Source organism: Amblyomma maculatum, chromosome 3 (genome assembly GCF_055883805.1).
Source record: "Amblyomma maculatum isolate TAMU_Amacu chromosome 3, ASM5588380v1, whole genome shotgun sequence".
NCBI lineage: Eukaryota > Metazoa > Arthropoda > Arachnida > Ixodida > Ixodidae > Amblyomma > Amblyomma maculatum.
This window is the reverse complement of record NC_139346.1, coordinates 163,489,256-163,498,917: the sequence shown is the minus strand read 5'-3', so window position 1 is coordinate 163,498,917 and position 9,662 is coordinate 163,489,256.

The window sequence follows — 9,662 nt, the reverse complement described above, 5'->3', positions numbered from 1 at the left end:
TTCCGTAAATAGACCTCGCAAGGACGACGACTTTCCCCGTGCTCATGTGTTCATCTTAAAGACAAAAATAAGGGGAAATGGCAGAAAGGAAAGAAGGAGCACAAAGCGGGAGGAGGTAGACGTTGGGGGGATAGAAGGTAGGAGCCGAGGAGAATGCGACGCGCCTTCAGCAAGACGTCGATGCAGCGGCTCGGAAACTTGAACTAACGATCTGGTGTGGCGCACCGACGCATGGCTCAGATCTCAGTCATTGTTTGGCATTGTGCGACACTTGTGCACTTCAAAGGGGGGAGAAGAGGTAGGTGTCTCTTGCGTGTAAGAAAGAAAATAAACAAGAGAAAAGTTTCAGGAGAAAGTTGGGAGGGGGCAAGTCTTTGCACACGTCTCTTGCATGGCTGCGGCGTCGTCGTTGGTGATTCAGCCGTATTGTGTAAGGCCGCGCCTAGTTGAATAGGCTGAAGGAGCTCATCATCCTTCGCCCGTGCAGGCAACTCTTGCTCTCCTACAGCCGCCACTGGGAAAGCACGAAGATGGTACCGATGGGATGCTATGTACTTCAATACCTTGCTTAAATTATGATGTAGTCAGGCACATAGATTGCGAAAGGTTTTTCAGAATGGAGAATGCGCGCAGGGCGTGCAGCACTTGAAGGATGTAGCCATGGCTCCCTATAAGGGGGTTGAATGCAACAAAATACATAAGTCACGATGGTAACTCATGAATCCCCTTCGCTGCCTTCCTGTAGTTAGTCTCAAATACAGACGACATGCGAGAAATATTACATAGAGACTTTTTCAATAAAGCATCCAAATCCGAACGGTACTACATGCCACAACGAGAAAAGCTTAGAAATTAAAATAAGTGGCTTAGAGAGATCATAACTTAGCAGGGTAGACGTGTAGGCCAACTGGCGTGACAAAAGGAAAATAAAACTGCAGGCGCAGGACGGAGGGTGGAGGCAACACGGCGGTGGAGATAACCGTCCTGTGTTGTCTCCAACCTCTGTCCTGTTCCTGCTGCGGCTTTATTTTCCTTAGAGAGAGAAAGAGAGAGAAGGCAGAGAGGTTAACCAGGAAAGCTTCCGGTTTGCTACCCTGCACTGGGGAAGGGGAATGAGGAGTTCAAAGGAGAAAGATAGAAGAGAATGATAGGAAAGGTAAGGCGGCGAGGAGCACAGTCACAGTTTCTCAATCAAGTTTGTGTCTCTCATAAAACACAGAAGTGCTTTGAAGGCTTTGCCGTTAGACGCCTTCTGTGGCCATGGGCCGAGGATTTTCTCCTCTGTGAAAGGACGGCTGTCAAGATGGTCGAGAGCCGAACGCAGCGCATATCTTTCGAGATCATATATATCAACTGTGTTGGTCAACAGCTATAATTATTTTGTAAGGCGACAACGTTTTAGAAGATTCCCTTTATGAAAGCATAGCAAATACTTAGAAGTACATGAGGAAATTTTCCGTAATTAGGATAAAGAATTTCTGCGGTTTTAGCACCGGCAGGTTCTACTCGAAACAATTCTTAGAAAGTATTTGCACGCATTTCCATACGAACTCCATTACATACATCCGGTGCAACGCTGTCAAGGCCAGCGCTATTCAGTCTGCGTCCGCGACGAAAAATAGTGCCTTTCTTGTGGATGACGAAGCATAATGCTTTGCGTGCGGCCTCAACACAGTGCATTTGTCATCAGCGTGATTAAAAGCGCTCGTATTTATGGCGAAACGATCCGAATCTATGAATGTATATTTTTCGTTCGCGTTTTACCTGCAGCAGTCATTCTTGAGTTCTAGACTGCACGAAATGAACAGGCGGAAAGGGACAGTCACGCTCAATGAAGTCCCATGTCTATGTCAGCACGTGCCTCCTTACGAAAGCACGCTTTAGTGTCCACTGAAGAACAAGGTAGTTTGGTGCCTTTTTGTATGGGCAACACGATACCAGTGCGGAGGGTAATTTTTCATACATTAGTACGCATTTCAGCTGTTGTTACCTTTGTGCCATTTAGTGTAAAGCTTATTAGTCAATGTACATTTGTATTGAATTTTTGTTGAATTTGACTACTTACTGTATATATGACTGATATGAAAACGTCCTGCACTACTCGTGTGCCACTGCTTCTATGAGTTTTCTGGAAACTGTCAAGCTGCCTAGGCAGCTTTTAGCCGGGAAACACTCCATTTGAACCAGGAAAAAAACTTATGAACTATTGACTATAATATAGCGTTAGTTCTACTGCAAGCATACAGCGAGTTTGTGGATATGCCGCAGTCGACCTTTGGCGTTGCCGTTAAAACAAACGTTTACCTCAAAGTAGATGTAGTATGCCTACCATGTGTCATGACGCATAACGCAAAATAACTTCATAAAATGAATATATATAATAAAAAAGATGATTTAAAGAAGCTATATTTACGCAGAAAATCTACCACGGAGCTGCGCCTTGAATGGTGGTGCTTGGTGAGCAAACGCCGATATCCATGTTCGTCAGGCTCGAACGGCTTGAAATTGTTTTATGTTCGTTGCGGAAAACTTGCGTAGCCTTGCCAGCGTTGCATCTGATATTTTAAATTGAGTATAGTTGGGCTTAGCTTTGACGAAACGAGCTTTGAAGTCATTGCAGTGAGTGCAGTCCTCGCTTATAGCTCAGGAATCAGTCCGGTGACGCCCGGCTCACGTATTTAATGAAAGCGGTGGCAACATCCCTTACTCCTTATTCGTCGCAACAATAACATGCCAGGCCCCGTTTTAAATGTATGTAACTGAGACACTTCTCGATCCAGATAGTTAATTCTGTCACGTTGCCTCATCAGCGACTATTTCTGGCGTATATTGAACCTATTAAATCCGTAAGTTTTGTTTTGTTGACAAAGGTCCCCCCCCCCCCCCCCCCCCCCCCCCCCCCCCCCCTATGCGCACTATATATGTATTCATCTAACTTCCTTTGCATCGCCACGTGAGAAACTCGCCACGCCATGAGAAGTCCAAACCGGAAGAGCTCCCAGAGAACGGAAGACTGAGAGGAAGAGAAATAAGGAAGTCGAGACGAAGCAAAGAAAGGACAGGGAGCAAGTAGTAAAGAAGGGCAAGGGAACGCCCCTCAAGTTCCGGTCAGTGAAGACGCCGGCGGTGAACGGGCGTTTCTTTGAATGGCAGTTGTTAGAGGCCGCGTGTGCTTCGTGTACAAGTCCGAAAAGACACTGCAGTCGAGAAAAGCGGCTCATCTGTTTTCTTCACGCCCCATGCCTCTTCGTTTTCTTCACTCAGCTTCGTGCCTTTTTCATTGCTATCTTGTTGCTCTTCTATCACAGCGGCCCATTCTCGGTCCCGTGTATTTCTTCTTGGCCCTGGCATTGATTACCATTTCTCTTTTTACCTTTTCTAGGTTCTTCTTTCGCACTTTGCTCGACCTTTAGAACAGGAGCGTGAAGCAAACTGACTGCTCGTGTGCTGATAACAAGCGATAGACGCAAAACGCGCCAGAGAAAATAACCTCCAAACTGGGTCCCGCACTGAATTTCTCCCAGAATGACCTGTAAAAAAAAAGGCATATATATATATATATATATATATATATATATATATATATATATATATATATATCCTGTCACGGGAGGAAAAATACTCAAATTTTAAAACATAAGAAACAAGGAAACGACAGGCCCTGACCTGCTAGCTGGGAAAGAACTTGCCACGCTAAAAGCTTGGGCAATTCACATAACGAAAAGGGGACATGCGAAGGTTGCAGAAAACATCTTTTTGGCAAGGCTTAGATTCAGGCAAAGAGAAAAACGTAATAGATAAATGAAATGGGTGTAGAAAGGAAATAAAAAAAAAGGGGTGAGAAGAATTTTGGTCGAAATTAAATATGCAAATGTCTCTTGAAAGGTACGCGCTAACCTTTTACGGAGGCGGTGATTCAGAGCGTTCTTGTTTTATTTTGTTTTATTTATAGTTCGGAAGAATCTGGGGAAAATCGAAATTCATTCATGTTCGGTCGGTGAATAGAAGAGCGCAAGCAAAGGAGCACTCTGCGGCTTTCAAAGTTTCGGTGCGCAAGAAATGGTAAATGTTTAAGGCACGCAGACATGTCGGTTTCGCCGTGTCAAGGTTCCTTCCTCGGCCCTGTTCAGCTGCAGTTGCACGAAATGTGAATTTGCGGGATGGCAAGCGTGATATGACTGCGACATGCTTCATTCCCATAGTACGCCATGGAATGGGTCTCCGCTAAGAGGTAGAAAAGTTTCACCCCGAACCCTCGCTCCGAAAGAAATCAGGCTCCAGGGCTTTCATTGTAATACCTTCCCCCTCCCTCAGCGAGTGCGAACGCACGCACGCACGCACACACACACACACACACACACACACACACACACACACACACACACACACACACACACACACACACACACACACACACACACACACACACACACACACACACGCACACGCACACGCACACGCACACGCACACGCACACACACACACACACACACACACACACACACACACACACACACACACACACACACACACACACACACACACACACACACACACACACACACACACACACACACACACACACACACACACACACACAGAGAATAAAAAGTACGAAGTAAACCGGAACTTAACCGCAAGAATGTTCCTTAGCTGCGTGTGACGGATTGCAACAGGTGTTGTGTCTGAAGCGGAAACTGCACTTGAAAAGTCTTAATAATACAATGCATCAAAATGAAGTACTACGTTAATGCTCCCTGTCTGTCGAGCTTGATACTGAGATACAAAAAAAAAAAGGACAAGGAAAGCGATGTTCTGCAAAAAAAAAAAAAAAAAATATTATCCTTTCTTTTTGTGACAGTCAAATGTACAAAATGGAAAGAACTCGTTTCTTATAATAAAAGTGCAGAAGCAATTACTACGCGAAGCTGTTAGAGTAAAGCACATGTGTATCTAGGTGATGATCAATACTATCTGATGTCAAGCTACTTCCCTTCCGTACCCCGGAGAGAAGGATGAATGGCTGAATAGTTTGAATAGTTTAACCATAAGCTATCTAAAGCCACGGTTCAATTTTCGAGGAAACGCTCCAAGAAATTTGTTTACATAAGGCTATAAGGACGCAAAGCATACAGCGAGGTAGTGTTATGTATTTGGATTCTTTTTTTGCTTGACTGATTGATCTGCACCGTGAAAAATAACGTGTAACATTTGACATAACGCCCTTTGATGGAGAAAAATAAAACAATAGTTTATAGCTCCAACAAAGAGACTGGGTAACAGAATACACCGGCTTTGTGGCAATGTAAACGTGAAAAGAAAAGCTTTTCAGGATCAATGACTGAATTCTTATGGTTACAAAAAACACAATTGCCATAAATTTAAACACGCATGTCTTTAATATGAACGTTTTACTTGACGCACAGTTCGTGTTGTTTGTTGCAGATTCACGCATGCACCTGCAAGCAGAACTGGGAGGAGGAGGACGAGGGCTGGGAATGGTGGCGCTCGATTAGCTGAGCGCCATGTTGCCATATTGACAGCCGGGGATTAAAGACAGTCAGAGGCGGCTGAAGTCTGCCCTCCTTCTTCTATATTGTTTTCATCACAACGAAATCTGTTTCTATACAAAACGTAACAAAGTTTGTGCGCGATGACAAACACTGCTCCAAATTGTACAGGTACGAATCAATACAAACGTTTCAAAATACCCTTTGTGTGCGAAACGAAAGAAACACTTTTGCCCCTGCAGTGAAATCTAATATACAGAGGTGATATGAAATAAAAAAAAAGGAGCAGACATGTAATCCAAACTTTTTTTTTTTTTTTTAGCTAAAGACTAGCGACAAAACCTTCATTGCACGTTAATAACTTGTTTGAGGTATAGCACCTTCTTAGGCAAGTTTGTGTATGTTTGGCACACGGAGACCATCAGGAAAAGAAAATGTTGAAGAGGTGATGAATGAGGCTGAATTAAATGTTTCTTTTCATATTGCTTCAATCTGTGCACCCTCACTACAATAATCCTCCACGTTCATTTTCAGGCCTTATCTTCTTTTTTGAAATTAATTTCAGTAAAACATTATCTTCTTGATTCATTAACTTATCCCTTGACCTTGACATTACGAGTCGATAATTCTGACACGTCTAACAGCAAATGTGATCGTGTGTAGACATTTGTGGATTTGTGTGGTAAAAGGTCCTTTCGAGCACTACAAAGGCAGGAGCAGGTATTTTATGCGCGGGTTCTCAGAGAAGTGTTAAATTAATTTGAAGCAAAACCAACAGAAGATTTTCCCGGAAGAACCTAAAAGAGAGCGTAGAGCTCTCATTTCCGCTGGAGGGATGACCCAATCACCGGTTTATGGTAAAGTGAACAGCAAAAACGGAGAAATTTCGTAAACTGTTTCGCCCGTATTAAGTGTCCAGAAGCAGGCGTCAACACTACCAGACCACTGAGAAACGAGAATGGATTGGCCGCAATTGAGAAATACATGCAGGGGGGCGGAAAGGGGAGAGTGTCTGTCGTGGAGAAAGCCTCGGCGGTGAGCGATGATGTTTGCGAGGACTAACGGAAGTTCGGCTGAGGGGATGCGCTAAAGGCGCTGAACCGCGACTTCTTTCCCAAAAGCCGGAAGAGCAGGCTGGGCAGCTTTGACTAGAAAGTTTCTTGAATACTGGCGGATGAGCAGAAAAAAGAAATGCGAATATATGTTGTACGCCGTCTCACAACTCGCTCGCAATTGAAGTGGAGGCTGCGAGCTTATCGCAACAGTTTCTAAATCTCTGTTTCTCTTGGCTTCAGCCTCGAAATCAGCAGCTACAATGCAGACAAGCAGTGAGATGAGATATGGACTTAACCTTCTCAATCTCCAGCTTTTGTGAAAGCTTGCACGTCAGACATGCTGCACAGTTTCTTCATGATGCTGTTTTGAAAATTACTATTCTATTTTATTCTTCATTTGTATAAGCGAATATATAAACAGAGCAACGCTTCAGAATTCATTATTTTGTCGACGGTGATGACGTTTTAATTTACCAACATCTCCACCGAAGCGTTCCCATTTCTTAAAATTACCGTTTACCGTCATAAAAACGTGGAAAAACATTCTCCAGGAAACAAACAACATATTATCCAGTGGCATGAAAATCTCCAACGTTTGTAATTTATTTAAATCAGCATGGTCAAGGTACCATCATGAAATTTCGGTCGGAACTTAAAATGCCCCAAACGGGTAATCAAAACTATCTTCAAAGTTTTTTAATTATATACCCCATTTGTCATAAGACGTGAGTCGTTATTGTCATGAGAAGTGAACGAATCCGCATATTTTAGGTGTTGTGAAGAGCATTTTTAAAGCAAGAAAAAAAAGAAAAACGCCAGCACAGCAGCTAAGCTAGGGCTGCAGTGATGGAGAGTGACAGCAGTGATTAATCTAGTGGCTCAGTAGTTAGGGGGCTTGACTGCTGCACCCAAAGATGCGGGATCGAATCGCGGCCGCGGCAACCCCTTTTCAATGGAGGCGAAAAGGAAGGCGCCCATGTACTGTGCGATATCAGTGCACGCTAAAAATTTGCTGAGTCCCCCACTACGGCGTCTCTCAGATCCGGAGTCGCTTTGGTACGTTAAACACTACAAACAAACTTTTTAACGGATGGTATCTACACGAGTGGTGAATTAAATTTTCGCATAGTATTTTGATGAAATACCTATACTCCATGTTGTCAGGGTTTGAAACCCCTTCATGACAAGCCATCTACAACCTCCAAAAATAAATAGTTTAAATGTTCTCTATTTCTAATCAACGCTGTGTACAAGCCTTCTTTTAAAATTTTCGTATTCTTTTGTGCCTGAAAGGTTGTCCTTGCAGAAGAGGCAGGGCCGCTGTCAAGCTGGAAAACCGGAAAACCGTTGTCTTTTCCTATTATGTTCCTGGTTTTAACTATTGAAGCAATAAATATTCAGAATTTAATAAATCAACGAAAAAATAAATGACTGCGAATAACGAATGAGCAAAATAATTATTTATTCAATTGACTAGCGCGCTAACAAACAAATGAGCGAAATATCGCCTCACGCGTCTCCTCACCTCCCTGCAATACTTTTCTGGTATCATCAAGATCCAGTTAAAACTGCCCACTTCGTTCTTCTAGTTTGCACTCTACGTTACTTACGACCAAGTTTTCCCGGTTCATCGGAAGACAGGAGGTTGTTGGCGTCTAAGTAGCTTGCCTCGGCGTCCTCTCAATACACGCGAGAGACCGTCAAAGCAACTGACTGCCCGCCACAACGGGCTTAACGCCGCGAAGGCTACGTCACAGTGTAAGAGGCCTTGTCATGAAGAGTGGGAATCGCCGAGTGGCGTCGATGCATTGACCTGAGGCAGATTGGCCGAGGCGTTCCAATTAGCGTCGCGGCGACGTAATTACGCTCTAGCGGGGCTTGATAGCTGCGACATAAAGCGCTGGCGTCGCTCACTGAGCCAATCTTCGTCCACGGCGCTCGTCGAGAGACTCCGATGCGTATAACAAAAGCAATAACAAAACAGTGCTTTCCGAGTAAACAGATCTGCCTGAGTCTAGTAGTGCAGCTGAATAAGGCGACCTTAGCGCACTGAGTCTAGGCATGCTGTCAGTCCTCAGTAAAGAGTAAATAATAACACTTAATGACATCAGTTGGTTATTAGGTTGTGCATTTAAAACCAACGCATAGAAGGCTGTCATGAAGATGTATACAAACTGATATAATGAGCGCCGTAATGTCGTACCTTAATGGAGTTTCAAAATAACATCGCAAGGATTACTGGTACGTCCTTGTTGCACATCGAACGTAGCATTACGTGTTGTACGTACAGGTTTCTGCGGCGTTTGAAGATGTTTTAATTTGACTAAATGTGGGGAAACAACTTTATACTATTGCGAGGGACGTGAGCTACTGATGGAAGGCTGAACGTATCAAACATATAGGGCAAAAATGTTGTGTGGAATAAACTATCCAACCTTTGGGAATACGCTAAGCACTTCAAGTCTAAACCATTTCAAAAACAAAGTAAGATGCGACTTCATTAAAGCCATTAACCGGCTCGGCTAATTCTAGAAAATAGACATATATCTGAAGAACTGATTTTTTCTTTCTTTTTACTAGAACCGGCTTAATTCTTCGTCGAGATGCCAGGAGTGTGTAGCCCTGACGCAACCTTCTCTACACCGAACAACACGGGGATGCCAGGAAATCACAGCATTCCAACACATAGACAATCCCACATAGGAGTGGGCGGCCACTCTCTCCAGCGAGGACCCGGAAGACCACGTGTGGTTGGTCGACCGAGAAAACGCAGCCGCCGAAGCCACTGGAGCTCTGGACTAAGGGACCTACAATGCTGTTTCTTAGGCTAGTTGGCGGAGTTTGATCTCAAAAAAAAAAAAAAAAAATCAACAACATAGAGACGTAAGCGACGCACAAGAGAAAGCGCATTGTTCTGTGTATCTCTCACATCTCGACCTTTTTTGCACTTCCGGCTTCACCGAAGTAGACCCGTCTTCTGACCTAATCGTCGAGTTCTCTCCAGAGCTAGTGATAACTTTCTTCTCCACATTTTTCTAAAGAAGAGAGATTTTGTACACCAGTTGTTTTAAGCGCTTGCCAGGGTTGTCTATCTCAG